General features: G+C 41.7%; 1 protein-coding gene across 1 annotated transcript in view; it reads left to right on the forward strand.

The window, feature by feature from the left end:
- The window catches only part of UBE2G1 (ubiquitin conjugating enzyme E2 G1), a 127,244-nt gene that overhangs the window by 70,806 nt on the left and 40,724 nt on the right, over positions 1-15,714 (forward strand). The window lies entirely within an intron of this gene.

Here is a 15,714-nt window from a genome sequence, read left to right on the forward strand (position 1 = left end):
GGACGGAAGAGAAGGGGGACAGGAAAGGGGAGCATTCATTTGTTGTTCCACTCAGTCATGTATTCATTGGTTGCTTCCCGTGTGTGCCCTGACAGGGGATCAAACCTCCCACCTTGTCATTTCAGAACCACACTTTTAACCGACAGAACTAACCGGCCAGGGCAAGTCAGTTTGTTTTGTTGGTTGGTTAATTTTGTTCTTTAGATTCCACATATAAGTAAAATAATATGGTACCTGTCTTTCTCTGACTGGTCTATATGACTCATCAGATACTTTCTAGGTCCATCAACACCATCATAAAAGGTGAAATTTCTTTTTTAGGCCCTGGCTGGTTGGCTCAGCGGTAGAGGGTCGGCCTGGCGTGCGGGGGACCCGGGTCTGATTCCCGGCCAGGGCACATAGGAGAAGCGCCCATTTGCTTCTCCACCCCTACTCCCTCCTTCCTCTCTGTCTCTCTCTTCCCCTCCCGCAGCCAAGGCTCCATTGGAGCAAAGATGGCCCGGGTGCTGGGAATGGCTCCTTGGCCTCTGCCCCAGGCGCTAGAGTGGCTCTGGTCGTGGCAGAGCGACGCCCCGGAAGGGCAGAGCATCGCCCCCTGGTGGGCAGAGCCTCGCCCCTGGTGGGCGTGCCGGGTGGATCCCAGTTGGGCGCATGCGGGAGTCTGTCTGACTGTCTCTCCCCGTTTCCAGCTTCAGGGGAAAAAAAAAAAATTTAAAAAAAAATTTCTTTTTTATGACTGAATAATATTCCAATGTGTAAAATGTACCACAGCTCTTCTTTATCTACTCATCCACTGATGGGCACTTGGGCTGCTTCCAAATCTTGGCTATTGTAAATAATACTGCAATGAACAAAAGATTTGTATATGTTCTTTTTTTTAAAATTAACTTTATTGGGTTACATTGGTTAGAGTATATATTTTTTTGTTTTTGTATTTTTCTGAAGTGAGAAGCAGGAAGGCAGAGAGACTCCCGCATGCATCCGACCGGGATCCACCCGGCAAGCCCACCAGGGGGTGATGCTCTATCCATCTGGGGCATTGCACTGTTGCAACCGGAGCCATTCTAGCACCTGAGGTGGAGGCCATGGAGCCATCCTCAGCACCTGGGCCAACTTTACTCCAATGGAGCCATGGCTGCAGGAGGGGAAGAGAGAGACAGAGAGGAAGGAGAGGGGAAAGGGTGGAGAAGCAGATGAGCACTTCTCCTGTGTGCCCTGGCCAGGAAACGAACTCGGGATTTGTACATGCCAGGCTGATGCTCTACCACTGAGCCACCCGGTCAGGGCTAGAGCATATATTCTTTCAAATTAGTATTTTGGGTTTTAATTTTTTAAGTCTTAAAACTTTTGGAGGAGGTAAAAATACTTAATAAAGTGGTCCTGCACATCTTCCCAACAACTCTGCTCTTAAGAAATTTAATTACCTGATCAGGCAGTGCTGCAATGGATAGAACATCGGCCTGGGATGCTGAGGACCCAGATTCGAAACCCCATGGTCATCAGCTTGATCTTGAGCTCACCACCATGAGCGTGGGATAATAGACATGACCTCATGATCACTGGCTTGAGCAAAGGATCACTGGCTTGGCTAGAGCCCCCTGGTTAAGGTGCCTCAACTATGAGTTGATGCTTCTCATCTCTCCCCTTCCTATCAGTCATTCGTCCCACTCCCTCACAAAAGAAAAGAAATTTAATTGAAACCAGGCCTTCAGAATCAACTTCCCTGAGTTTCTTCCCAGCAACCTGGTTTCTTGTGTTTTTGTCAGTCAGATATAGGGGCTAGAATATGGGTTTGAATGTGCCGTAGTTCCAGAATCTTTCAGATGTATTTTACACAAAAGCATATGCCATTTTACAATTTAAGAATAGTTTTATTAACACCAAAAACTTCACTGAAAAAAAATGATTAGAAACAATAAACAAAAACAGTAAAGTTACAAGGTACAAAATCAACATACAAAAGTTCACTACTTTCTTATACGCCAACAGTGAAATATTGGAAAATGAACTAAAAAAAACCACTTTTACAATTGCAACAAAAATAATAAAATACCTAGGAATAAACTTAACAAAGGATGTGAAGGAGCTATATATTGAAAACTACAAAAAATTATTGAAAGAAATTGAAAAAGATACAATGAGATGGAAAAATATTCCATGTTTATGGATCGGAAGAATCAACAGTTAAAATAGCCCTATTACCCAAAGCAATATACAGATTTAATGCAATCCCAATCAGAATCCCAATGTCATTTTAAAAATAGAAATACAATGTGTCTGTAAAGTCATGGTGCACTTTTGACTGGTCACAGGAAAGCAACAAGAGACGATAGAAATGTGAAATCTGCACCAAATAAAAGGAAAACCCTTCCAGTTTCTGTAGGATGATGTGGCAGCATGTGCGCATGCGCAGATGATGACGTAACACCGTGTATACAGTGGAGCAGCCCACGGCCATGCCAGTCGAGATGTGGATGGTACAGAGGAAAGTTCAGTGTGTTCTGTGGCTCACTAAATTCGAATTTATGACCAAAGTGCAACATGAATATCGGCATGTTTATAACGAAGTGCCACCACATAGGAATAACATTACTCGGTGGGATAAGCAGTTGAAGGAAACCGGCAGTTTGGTGGAAAAACCCCATTCTGGTAGGCTATCAGTCAGTGATGAGTCTGTAGAGGCTATATGGGATAGCTACCTAAGGAGCCCTAAAAAATCTGTGTGTGAGCCCACATTGAACTGCACTAAATAGGTATGAAACTGGGAGAGTTTTCCTTTTATTTGGTGCAGATTTCACATTTCTATCGTCTTTTGTTGATTTCCTGTGACCGGTCAAAAGTGCACCATGACTTTATGGACACACTGTAGAACAAAAAATTACCAGGTTTGTATGGAACTATAAAAAAACCCAAATAGCCAAAGAAATCCTGAGGAAAAAGAATGAAGCCGAAGGTATCACACTACCTGAATTCAAATTACAGTGGTACCTTGAGATACAAGCAGACCAACATATTAATTTTAAGATATAAGCTGCGACTCGGTCCGTATTTTTGTTTGAGATCCAAGCGAAATTCCGAGATACGAGTCCTGATTCGGGAAGCTGCTGCTAGTTGGCGCACGGGTCCAGTATCGGCAGCACACCACCAGCATCTTGTTCTTTCTCACGTGTTACCTGCAGAATCAAGTCAAATCTCGTGCGCTGTACTCATTCTTGCATCATTTTTGCATTTTTTACTATTTTTTTGTGTGTGCTGTGATGGGGCCAAAGAGAGTGAGTGTAAAGGACACTGGTGAGAAGAAAAGGAGAATGATGTCAATAGAAGTAAAGCAAGAAATAATAGAAAAACATGAGCGTGGTGTACGAGTGTTTGAACTGGCAAGGCAGTACGACTGCAATACATCTACAATTTGTACTATCCTTAAACAAAAGGATGCAATCAAAAGAGCAAATTCAGCAAAGAGAACTACAATTCTCTCCCAATTAAGGACAAATATCCATGAAGAAATGGAGAAGTTTCTGCTGGTGTGGGTGAAAGAGAAAGAGCTGGCAGGAGACACAGTGACGGAGACTGTAATATGCGAAAAGGCACGTATTATTTACAGCGACTTGAAGAAGAAAGAACCATCAACCTCAAAAGAGGCAGCAGAAGATACATTTAAGGCAAGTCACAGCTGGTTTGAAAATTTCAAGAAGAGATCTGGGATCCACTTAGTGGTGAGGCGTGGTGAAGCTGTGAGTGAGTGCTGACATTAAGGCAGCTATGGAGTACATTGCACGTTTTGCTGTGCTTATCGCAAAAGAAGGCTACACCCCCCAACAAGTGTTCAAGTGTGACAAATAGGATTGTTTTGGAAAAAAATGCCCCTGAGGACTTTCATCACCATAGAGGAGAAGAAGCTGCCAGGCCGTAAACTCATGAAGGACCCTCTGACCCTTGCATTGTGTGCAAATGCTAGCAGTGACTGTAAAGTAAAGCCACTGCTAGTGTATCATTCTGAAAATCCTCAAGCCTTTAAGACTCACAAGATTCTTAAAGAAAAACTGCAGCTTATGTGGCGTGCCAATGCTAGGGCATGGGTTATGCGGCAGTTTTTTATTGAATGGGTAAATCTCATCTTTGGTCCTGCAGTGAAGAAAGATTTCAAGAAAATAAACTCCCGATGAAAGCATTACTAATCTTTGATAATGCTCCAGCCCACCCACCTGGTCCTGAAGATGACATTCTCGATGAATTCAAATTTGTGAAAGTCCTCTACCTCCCACCCAACACGACTTCAATCTTTCAACCTATGGATCAGCAGGTCATTTCCAACTTTAAAAAGCTTTACACAAAGCACTTGTTCTGCTGCTTTGAGGTGACTGAGAATACAATTCTAACCCTTCGAGAGTTTTGGAAAGATCACTACAACATCGTGATATGTTTACGCATTATTGATTTGGCATGGCAAGAGCTTACAAGAAGAACCTTGAACTCGGCATGGAAAAAGTTATGGCCTGATGTTGTTGCAGACAGGGACTTTGAAGGATTCGAACCAGAGACCCAGACTGAGGTAGAAACGGTGGAGGAGATTGTGTCCCTCGGAAAGTCGATGGGTCTGGAGGTAGATGAGGGTGACGTAAACGAGCTTATTGAGGAACATGAGGAGGAACTCTCAACTGAGGAGTTGAAGGAGCTACAGATGATGCAACATACAGAGCGTCTGCAAGAGATTAGTAGTGAGGAGGAGGTAGAGTTGGAAGAAGTGATTTCTACAAGTGAAATTAAAGACATGCTGGCAATGTGGGAGAAGCTTTCACGTTTCATTGAAAAGAAACACCCAGAAAAAGTTTCAACTGGTCTTGCTTCAGCAATTTTTAAGGACAGTTGTTTGTCATATTTCCGTAACATTTTAAAAGGCAGGCAAAGGCGTCTACAGCCATACCACTCTGAATGTGCCCGATCTCGTCTAAAAGGCAGGCAAAAGTAAACCTCTTTGAATAGATTTTTATTCAAAAGTCCTGCAAGTGAAAGTGCCAAAAGTGCAGCCAAAAAGGCAAAAACAGGTGATGATTAAATGAAAAATATGCAATGTTAAGCTTAGGTTAAGTTTAAAGTTAAGAAAGTGTATTTTTTTACAATTAAGTTTTTGTGGTTTCATTTTAAGTAAAGAAAGTGCAGTTTTAGTTTACAGGTCTACAGTGCCTGCATCCCTTCCTCCCTCCCTCCCTCCTCCTCCGCCATTCACCTCCATTAGCCACACTCTCATCTGTCTCCGAGGTAAGAATACAGTACTAAATAACACTTTTTTCTTTTATTTCATATATTTTGTTATGCATTGGTAAAGTATACATGTGTGTTTTTTAATTAAAAACATGCCTTTTTTCATAATTTAGGATGGTTTGAGGATGTTTCACAGGGCTAGGATGGTTTGGGGATGTTTCGCAGGGCTGGGACAGATTAAATCTATTTCAGTTATTATAAATAGGAGAAATTTGTTTGATATACGAGTTCACTGACTTACGAGCTCGGTTACAGAACGTGTTAAACTCATATCTCAAGGTGCCACTGTATACTATAGAGCAGTGGTCCCAACCCCCAGGCCGCGGACCAGTACCGGTCCCTGGGCCATTTGGTACCGGTCTGCAGAGAAAGAATAAATAACTTACGTTATTTCCATTTTACTTATATTTAAGTCTGAACAATGTTTTATTTTTGAAAAATGATGACCAGATTCCTTCTGTTACATCCGTCTAAGACTCACTCTTGATGCTTATCTTGGTCACGTGATAAATTTATGCATCCCACCCTAAAGGCCGGTCCGTGAAAATATTTTCTGACATTAAACCGGTCCGTGGCCCAAAAAAGGTTGGGGACTACTGCTATAGAGCAGGGGTTCGGGAACCTATGGCTCGCGAGCCAGATGTGGCTCTTTTGATGGCTGCATCTGGCTTGCAGACAAATCTTTAATAAAAAAATAATAACTTAAAAAATATAAAACATTCTCATGTATTACAATCCGTTCATTTCCTACTGCTCATGTTCATGGTTGCGGATGGCTGGAGCCAATCACAGCTGTCCTCTGGGACAACACCAAATTTTTATTGGATAATGCGTAACGTACGCGGGTCATTGTATGGCTCTCACGGAATTACATTTTAAAATATGTGGGGTTCATGGCTCTCTCATGAACACCATGAGCCAGAACGTTTCCTGACTCCTGCTATAGAGCCAGTATAATCAAAACAGCATGGTACTGGCAGAAAAACAGATATACCGGCCAATGGAACAGAATTGAGAACTCAGAAAGAAAACGATGTACATATGGACAAATCATCCTTTGACAGAGGAGCCAAAGACACACAATGGAGAAAAGAAAGCCTCTTCAATAAGTAGTGCTGGGAAAATTGGAAAGCCACATGCAAAAGAATGATACGACTATAGTTTGTTTTCTTCCACAAAAATTAATTCAAAGTGGATCAAAGGCCTAAAAAAAAAAAGGATTGAAGACCTAAATATAATATCCAAAACAATAAATTACATAGAAGGAAACAGGTGCTAAGCTCATGCACCTTGACTGTAGAGAACAATTTATGAATTTGACCCCAAGGGCAAGGGAAATAAAGGGAAAAATAAATGAATGGGACTATATTTCATCATATATAGAATTGATGCATTTTTTTCATGAGGCCACTTTTCATATTTGAGTTCAAGATAAGAGATGTACTGAGATGATACGATTTTCTTTAATTACACCCACCCCCAGTCTTTAAGTATTGTAGCCTTGCTTTGAAAAGCAGGCATTTTTCATAGACTCGTTAAAATAATCATGAACTTTTAGCCTGACCAGGGTTGGTGCAGTGGATAGAGCGTTGGTCTGGGACACTAAGGACCCAGGTTCAAAACCCCGATGTCGCTGGCTTCAGCGTGATATTGCTGGCTTGAGTGTAGGATCATAGACATGCCCTCATATTCACTGGCTTGAGCAAGGAGTCCCTCACTCTGCTGGAGGCCCCACTCCCTGCCCTGTCAAGTCAAGGCACATATGAGAAAGCAATCAATGAACAACTAAGTGCCACAATGAAGAATTCATGCTTCTCCTATCTCTACCTGTCTGCCTGTCCCTGTCTCTCCCCTCTCCGTCTATCTCACTAAAAAAAAACAAACAAAAAACATAAACTTTTATTACACTTCTTTTTGTAGCAGTACTCATGTCCTTCAGCCTCTTTTAACAGCCTCATATAAAAGGTTAATGATGAATATTAATAAATATATAAATTGTATAATAATCCTAAAGAATTTATATATCCTTATAAATACATTAATGGTCACTTTACAGAAATATAAATCAATGAAGCCTATAAAAGATTAGAATTCCAAAAAGCAGAACCTTCCCCTGCATTTCACAAATGAAAAATCAAGGGTCAGGGAAGGTGTGAAAAGTGTTGCTCCCATTTTCATTCAATATGTAAGAACCATTATTTGTCCAGGAAAATGATGGTTTATTTCTTCTCTAATGTTAATTTTACTGAAAGCTTGTCTCTTCTGTATAGGTGATCATTAAAAGGGTTTGGAAGCGCCCTGGCCGGTTGGCTCAATGGTAGAGCGTCGGCCTGGCGTGCGGAGGTCCCGGGTTCGATTCCCGGTCAGGGCACACAGGAGAAGCGCTCATCTGCTTCTCTGCCCCTCCCCCTCTCCTTCCTCTCTGTCTCTCTCTTCCCCTCCCGCAGCTGAGGCTCCATTGGAGCAAAGATGGCCCGGGCGCTGGGGATGGCTCCTTGGCCTCTGGCCCAGGCGCTAGAATGGCTCTGGTCGCAACAGAGCGACGCCCCGGAGTGGCAGAGCACCACCCCCTGGTGGGCAGAGCGTTGCCCCCTGGTGGGGGTGCCGGGTGAATCCCGGTCGGGTGCATGCGGGAGTCTGTCTCTCCCCGTTTCTAGCTTCAGAAAAATACAAAAAAAAAAAAGGGTTTGGAAGCTTTTTTTTTTTTTTTTTAAAGTTGAGAGGAGAGGAGATAGGCAGACTCCCGCATATGCTCTGACTGGGATCTTCTCAGGAACCCCATCTTGGGCTGATGCTTGAGTACCGAGCTATTTTTAGTGCCTGAGGCTGATACTCTCCAATGGAGCTATCCTCAGCGTCTGGAGCCATGCTTAAACCAGTCGAGCCACTGGCTGTTGGAAGCAAAGAGGGAGAGAAGGGGTGGTGGAAAAGAGAAGCAGATAGTTGCTTCTCCTGTGTGTCCTGACTGGGAATTGAACCTGAGATGTTTATTCCCCCAGTCAATGCTCTATCCACTGAGCCACTGGCTAGGGCTTTGGAAGCTATTTTTCAGGTTAGTTAAGTATCAGAGAGCTTAGAGCAGCCCTGCTGAGTGCATCATTATCTGCCATTGCAGAGTGAAATCCAGAATTGCAAAACTCAGTGATGCAGGATCTTGACCTTTGAGTGTTGATTGGTATTTTGCTTTTGGCAAAAGAAACTTTAGCTTCCAACAGCTTTCTGGAGCTGGTTAAACAGATTACATCCACCCTTATTTATAAAATACATCCCCACATACAGTGAATACATATACATATATAATAAGGCTCCTTAACTCATGTTGTGTGTATACACACACACACACACACATGTATGTATGTATGTATGTATGTATATTGGAATATAGACATATGTTCCAGTGCAGTGTGTGTGTGTGTGTGTACACACATACACTAAAGACTTTATTTATTTTAAAGAAGAGAGAAGCCAGGAGGGAAGGAGAGGCAGAAAGCATCAATTCATAGTTGCTTCTTGTATATGCCTTGACTGGGCAAGCCTGGGGTCTAAAATTGGCCACTTCAGCATTCCAGGTTGTTGCGCTATTCACTGCGCCACCACAGGTCAAACTGCAATATATTTAAAATTTTTTATTCCCTTTTGCTAGTCATCCAATTATTACACCAGCCTGGTATATCAGCTACATTACTGGATATTCACTGGGGCACAAATGCAGAACATAAAATTGATAAGAGAAGTGTAGATTTCAGTAGTTAACAGTAGAAATGCTTAGATTCTTTACTTGGCTCTTTTCATTGAATTTCTTTCTGTGAGATTTCATTTAAAATATAAAGGAATTTTATTGACGGAAAGGTTTACAGAAATTGCTTGCAAAGTACCTTTCTTAATTTCTAATATGCACATCTCAGCGTGTCACAAAATTTTAAAAATAAGAGAAAATGTGATGAATACTATATGTATAGGCAGAGAAATATCTGTGTCCATTTTGGGAGGGGAGAGACAAAATTAGCTCATTCAGAATCATCCAGAGGACCACTGAATTTGTTTATTAATGCACTTGAATAACATTTAGTCATATATTTAGTAATTAAAAGTATTTATGCCATATTATTGAACTCACTAGTACTTCTCTTAAATTTCTTGGAATGTCTTTGAAGTAAAGGTTGTTTTTACACAAGAATTCTAAACATGTAGAGATATACAGGGTGAGGCAAGAGTTGATTTACAGTTGTGAGTATGCAAAAGTTTATTCTTGTATTATTATTTATTAATTTTTTGTATTTCCATATGAACAACTTTAAACCTACTTTTGCCCCATCTTGTGTACAGTAATACCAAGGTAACTTTGGTTTATCAAGCAAAACAAATTTTTGGTGTTTCATATGAGAAAATAAAGACCTTGAAGTTGAAAAGTTGGACTTAAAAACTGACAGATTATCGTCTGACCAGGCGGTGGCACAGTGTATACAGCATCAACCTGGGACATGGAGGACCCATGTTCGAAACCCTGAGGTTGCAGACTTGAGTGTGGGCTCATCTGGCTTGAGCCCAAAGGTTGCTGGCTTAAGCAAGGGGTCACTGGCTCAATGGGAACCCCCTGGTCAAGACATAGAGAAAGCAATCAATGATCAACTAAAGTGCCACAAGTTGCTTCTCATCTCTCTCTCCCTTCCTGTCTGTCTCCCCCCTCCCCACCTTGCTTAAAAAAAAAAGGCAAATTATTACAAGATAGAAGAAAATAGTAATTTTACGTTAGTGTGAAAAGCTCTGTGATAGTCTCTGTAGAAATTGAGCCCAGGGAAGCTTGAACAATTTGATCGTTTGCAACTGGAAACATCATTTGCAACTGGAAATACTTCACAAATTTCCAAGCAATGAAAAGCTTAATCTGTAACACAAACTCAGAGGTGTTTACTAAGACAATTAGCCTTTTTTTTTTTCCCCCAGAGTCGGAGAGAGGGATAGACAGGAACAAAGAGATGAGAAGCATCAGTCATTAGTTTTTCGTTGCGCATTGTGACACCTTAGTTGTTCATTGATGGCTTTCTCATATGTACCTTGACTACGGGCCTTCAGCACACCAAGTAATCCCTTGCTCGAGCCAGTGACCTTGGGTCCAATCTGGTGAGCTTTTGCTCAAACCAGATGAGCCCGTGCTCAAGCTGGCAACCTCAGGGTCTCAAACCTGGGTCCTCAGCATCCCAGTCCAACGCTCTATCCACTGCACCACCGCCTGATCAGGCGACAATTAGCCATTTTAAAGTGTGTAATTCATTGGTATTTAGTGTATGTAATCACAATGTATACAGCCATCCCTTTATTTTTATTTATATATTAATTTTATTTAATTATTTTTTAAATGAGAGGAGGGTAGAAAGTGAGACAGATTCTTGCACGCATCCCAAACAGGATCCGCCTGTTAACTGCTTTCAGGAACCAGTGCTCTAATCCAGTGGTCCCCAACCCCTGGGCCGCAGACTGGTACCGGTCCATGGGCCATATGGTACCGGTCCGCAGAGAAAGAATAAATAACTTACATTATTTCCATTTTATTTATATTTAAGTCTGAACGATGTTTTATTTTTAAAAAATGACCAGATTCCCTGTTACATCGTCTAAGACTCACTCTTGACGCTTGTCTCGGTCACGTGATACATTTATCCGTCCCACCCTAAAGGCCGGTCCGTGAAAATATTTTCTGACATTAAACCGGTCCATGGCCCAAAAAAGATTGAGGACCACTGCTCTAATCAACCAGGCTATCCTCAGCGCCTGAGGCCAATGCTTGGACCAACAAAGCTATTGTCAGTGCCCAGGGCCTACACTCAAACCAATGAAGCCACTGGCTGCTAGAGGGGACAAGAGAGAGAAGTGGGAGAAGGGAGGGAGATAGAACTAGATGGTCCCTTTTGTGTGCCCTTACTAGGCATTGAATCTGGGATGTTCGAATGCTGGACCGACACTCTATCCACAGAGCCAACCTGTCGGCCCACCATTTCTTTTTAGTTTCAAAACTTTTTCATCATTCTGTTAATAAAAAACCCATACCTATTAAGTAATCATACCCCATTTTCCCCTCTCCTATTTATTGGTAAGCTCTATTCTGGTTCCTGTCTCTGGATTTACCTTTTCTGGATTTATAAAAGGAGTCATACAATATATATTTTTTTATTTAACCTGATGTTTTTGAGATTTAAGTGGTAACATGTATCAGAACTTTGTTTTTATGGCTGAAATATTCCATTGTATTTGTATACCGTAATTTGTTTATTCGTTCATTATTGATGGACATTTGGGTTGTTTTCACTTTTTTACTTTTATGAGTAATGCTGTGTAAACATTTGTGTGCAGCTTCTTATGTGGACAGATGTTTTCATTTTGGGGGGGTCTGTATATGGGCGTGGAATTGCTGGTTTATATGGAAACTATATGTTTAACTTTTAAAGGAATTGTGTGTGTGATTTTTGACTTACTGTTTTACTCCCCACATCAGCAAGTGTGTTTGATTACTTTCTCTCTTAAATATCTGTTTTTAGTCATTGTTAACCTTATCATATAAGAAAGGTACTCTTTTTGCAATTTCTTAACTAGCTTTTTAAAATTCTTTGTCATAACCATGGCTTTATTCTATGTCATCTTTCACATACTGTAAAATTGGTTTTTGAAAATGTAAATTTTATGAACTTAGCACATTGTTTTAAAAGCAAGACAAAACAATCCCAGAGGCTCATCATCACAGTCCTCTGGAGAACATCTAAACTTACAGAGCTTACAGAGGCTCTTTGCTGTACAGCTCCATTCTGTCTAGTTTCAACTTAACACCCTCCCTTTTTTTCTAGCCATATGCTGATGTGGATATTTAAACTTTTGTTTTGTTTTTTAAGGTGAGAGGATGGGAGATGGTGAGGCAGAATCCCGCATGCACCCTGACAGGGATCCACTCGGCAACCCCATCTGGGGCTGATACTTGAGTACCGAGCTATTTTTGGTACCTGCGGTTGATGCGCTCCAACAGAGCTATCCTCAGCACCCAGGGCCACACTCTAACCCAGGGGTCCCCAAACTTTTTACACAGGGGGCCAGTTCACTGTCCCTCAGACCATTGGAGGGCCAGACTATAAAAAAAAACTATGAACAAATCCCTGTGCACACTGCACATATCTTATTTTAAAGTAAAAAAACAAAACGGGAACAAATACAATATTTAAAATAAAGAACAAGTAAATTTAAATCAACAAACTGACCAGTATTTCAATGGGAACTATGGGCCTGCTTTTGGCTAATGAGATGGTCAATGTCCGGTTCCATATTTGTCACCGCTAGCCGGAACAAGTGATATGACATGCTTCCGGAGCTGTGACACATGCGTCCTGCATCAACGGAAGTAGTACTGTACGTGAGTGATGCTGTGCTTTGCGGTGCAGCCACATTCCGTACTCCAGGAGATGCATCCTGTGCTCCTCTCACTGACCACCAATGAAAGAGGTGCTTCTTCCGGAAGTGCGGCGGGGCTGGATAAATGGCCTTAGGGGGCCACATGAAGCCCCCGGGCCATAGTTTGGGGACTCCTGCTCTAACCAATAGTGCTACTGGCTGCAGGAGGGGAAGAGGGAGGAAGGGAGAGAGCAAGCGGGGAGAAGTAGATGGTAGCTTCTCCTGTGTGTCCTGACCAGAAATTGAACCCAGGACATCCATAGGCCAGACTGGCACTTTGGCCGCTGGCCACTGGCCAGGGTCCATATTTAAGGTTTTGTATATGTTCCTCTAACACTGGGACCTCCCTGACTGAAATCCTTTGTCTTATTTTAGCTGTTTCCTCTCTTTTAGAAGCCCTTTCTGCCTCTTAATGATTATAATGTACTCTTCTTTTCTTCCCCTCCAAATTCCTGTTGGAGCGTTTACTACACATTGCAGAATTCAGGAGCTGATAGTTAAGTGCCTGGTGATGTAGTGTGGGGTAAAAGTATAATTAATAGGAATTCAGAAGTCAAAAGAAGAGCCTGATAGGTGGTGGTGCAGTGGATAGAGTGTTGGTCTGACAGGTTTGAAGTCCAGGTCACCGGCTTGAGTGTGGGATCATAGACATGACCCCATGATGGCTGGCTTGAGCAAGGGGCACTGGCTCAGCTGGAGACACACGCACACACACACTCCATCAAGGCACATAGGAGAAAGCAATCAATGAACAACTGAGGTGCCACAACTAAGTTGATGCTTCTCATCTCTCTCCCTTTCTGGCTGTCTGTCTGTCTCTCTTGCTTAAAATCAGAAAGAAAAGAAATCAGAAGAAGATTATTTGGTAAATTACTTAGGGAAGGCTTCATGGAGGAAGGTGTTATTTAAACTGGCCTTTAAGGAACCATTCATGAAGATATGGTAATGGTAGACTACTCCATGATATGGTAGATTAAAACTGTTGGATATCCATGGATCATATTTATTGGGATTTATGTTAGGGGCAAAAACCATGACAAAGGAAGATGTTGGACATTTCTTCAACATTGCTTTTGTGTTACGTACATAAACCAAGCAGTAGGTACAATTACTCTTATGAAAGAGAAGCATGGGAAGTATGTGCAAAAGATTTTTACAAATTTATAGTGTATTGACAAAGTGAGAAACAATAATATTCTTTGTGGCAAGTGTAAGGAAATTTTTAAGTATAATTTTTGACCATACATGTTAATTTCAGAGCTTTCCCACCTACTTTATATAACTCCACTAAACTTCTGACAGAAAATACAGGTAGGTGATTTATAGATAAATTATAGAATCTTCTACAAGACTCTTATTTACAGTTTTGGAGAAATGATCTGTGTTTCTGTAGTGTTTATCTAGAAAAAGATTGGAAATGAGATAACTCCATGTAGAAACTGTTTTGCAGTTGTCTGTGCTCTACCCTTTCCCTCAATTGACAGTAAAAATGGGACTTTCAGCTCTTCCTGTAGTTATCACTCAGTAAATGTTTGCGTGCATAAACAAAATAAGATTAAGATGTAATTCTTGTATCTGCATTTTTAGTATTTTTTTGTCTTAGAATAGCTGTTTAAAGGTAAAAATGTATTTCTTATTTTTTTTCTTGTATTTTTCTGAAGTTGGAAATGGGGAGGCAGTCAGTCAGACTCCCGCATGCACCCGACTAGGATCCACCCGGCATGCCCACCAGGGGGCAATGCTCTGCCCATCTGGGGCGTCACTCTGTTGCAACCAGAGCCATTCTAGCGCCTGAGGCAGAGGCCATGGAGCCATCCTCAGCGCCCGGGCCAACTTTGCTCCAATGGAGCCTTGGCTGCAGGAGGGGAAGAGAGAGACAGAGAGGAAGGAGAGGGGGAGGGGTGGAGAAGCAGATGGGCGCTTCTCCTGTGTGCCCTGGCCAGGAATCGAACCCGGGACTCCTGCACGCCAGTCCGACGCCCTACCACTGAGCCAACTGGCCAAGGCCTTTCTTATTTTTTGAAATACAGTATTGATTTGAAAAAATATATAAAATCTATTTTTTCTGTTAGGAAATAATATTAGACTTATAAAAAATCTCCCCTTAAAATTTGAGAACAGAAGGCATTCGTGTTTAAATATAAACTTTTACTTTTAGCTCAGTCTCTGTTTCATTGGCATTTTGGGGTGTTAATCACCTCTGATTCCTCAAAAAAAATTAATATCTCTTTCTCAGTTACCAACACATTTTGTTCAGTCTTCTAGATTTTAGAGCCCTTTGAGTTTGCAGGTACGCTTACTTTTATCATTAGATTGACCTTCTTGAAAAGGATGGCAGGAATTACTAGAATTACAAAACTGTTCAAACTTCCAGCAAGTTCTTTCTGAGCTGCTCTTCTCTTGCATGGGCTTTGTCTGTTCCCCAGTTTCAGCCAGTCATTGCTCCGTGCTTGAGCTTCCCAGTTGATGCTACATATGCATACTTATATACTACCATGACTGTGATAGCTTTACAAGTGTATATACACATCAATATGTATCAAATTATATAATTTAAATATGTGTAGTTAACTGATTGCAAATTATACCTCATTAAAGCTGTTAAAAAATTCCTTACATGAAGTCTACCATCAATAGGTCATTACTTTATTAAACCCTGTATCTCCAGAAACTGTTTAGACTTTGCAACCCTCACTTGTTCTTCTAGGTCTCCTCTTGGGATGTGTCCCCCAACCTCACTAGTCCTTTGCCTCTGTTCTTGTCCCCAGCCTCCATCATCCTCCATTCATGCCAGAGCCACTCTCTGGAAGAGAAAAATTTTATGATTATAGGCTCCAGGTATTATCCGTAAGCTGCTCCTGTGTGCTGGAAGTTGTAGCCGACAGAGGGGTCAACACACACAGTCAGAACACATGGAGTCTGTGCTCTCTTCGTGCTCACAGTCTGATGGGCCACACATGAACATCAACTGTAGGTGTGTATCCCAAGATTACAGAGGAGTTGTCAAATATATACACAGAT

This window comes from Saccopteryx bilineata, chromosome 2, assembly GCF_036850765.1.
Source record: "Saccopteryx bilineata isolate mSacBil1 chromosome 2, mSacBil1_pri_phased_curated, whole genome shotgun sequence".
In the NCBI taxonomy this organism is placed as follows: domain Eukaryota; kingdom Metazoa; phylum Chordata; class Mammalia; order Chiroptera; family Emballonuridae; genus Saccopteryx; species Saccopteryx bilineata.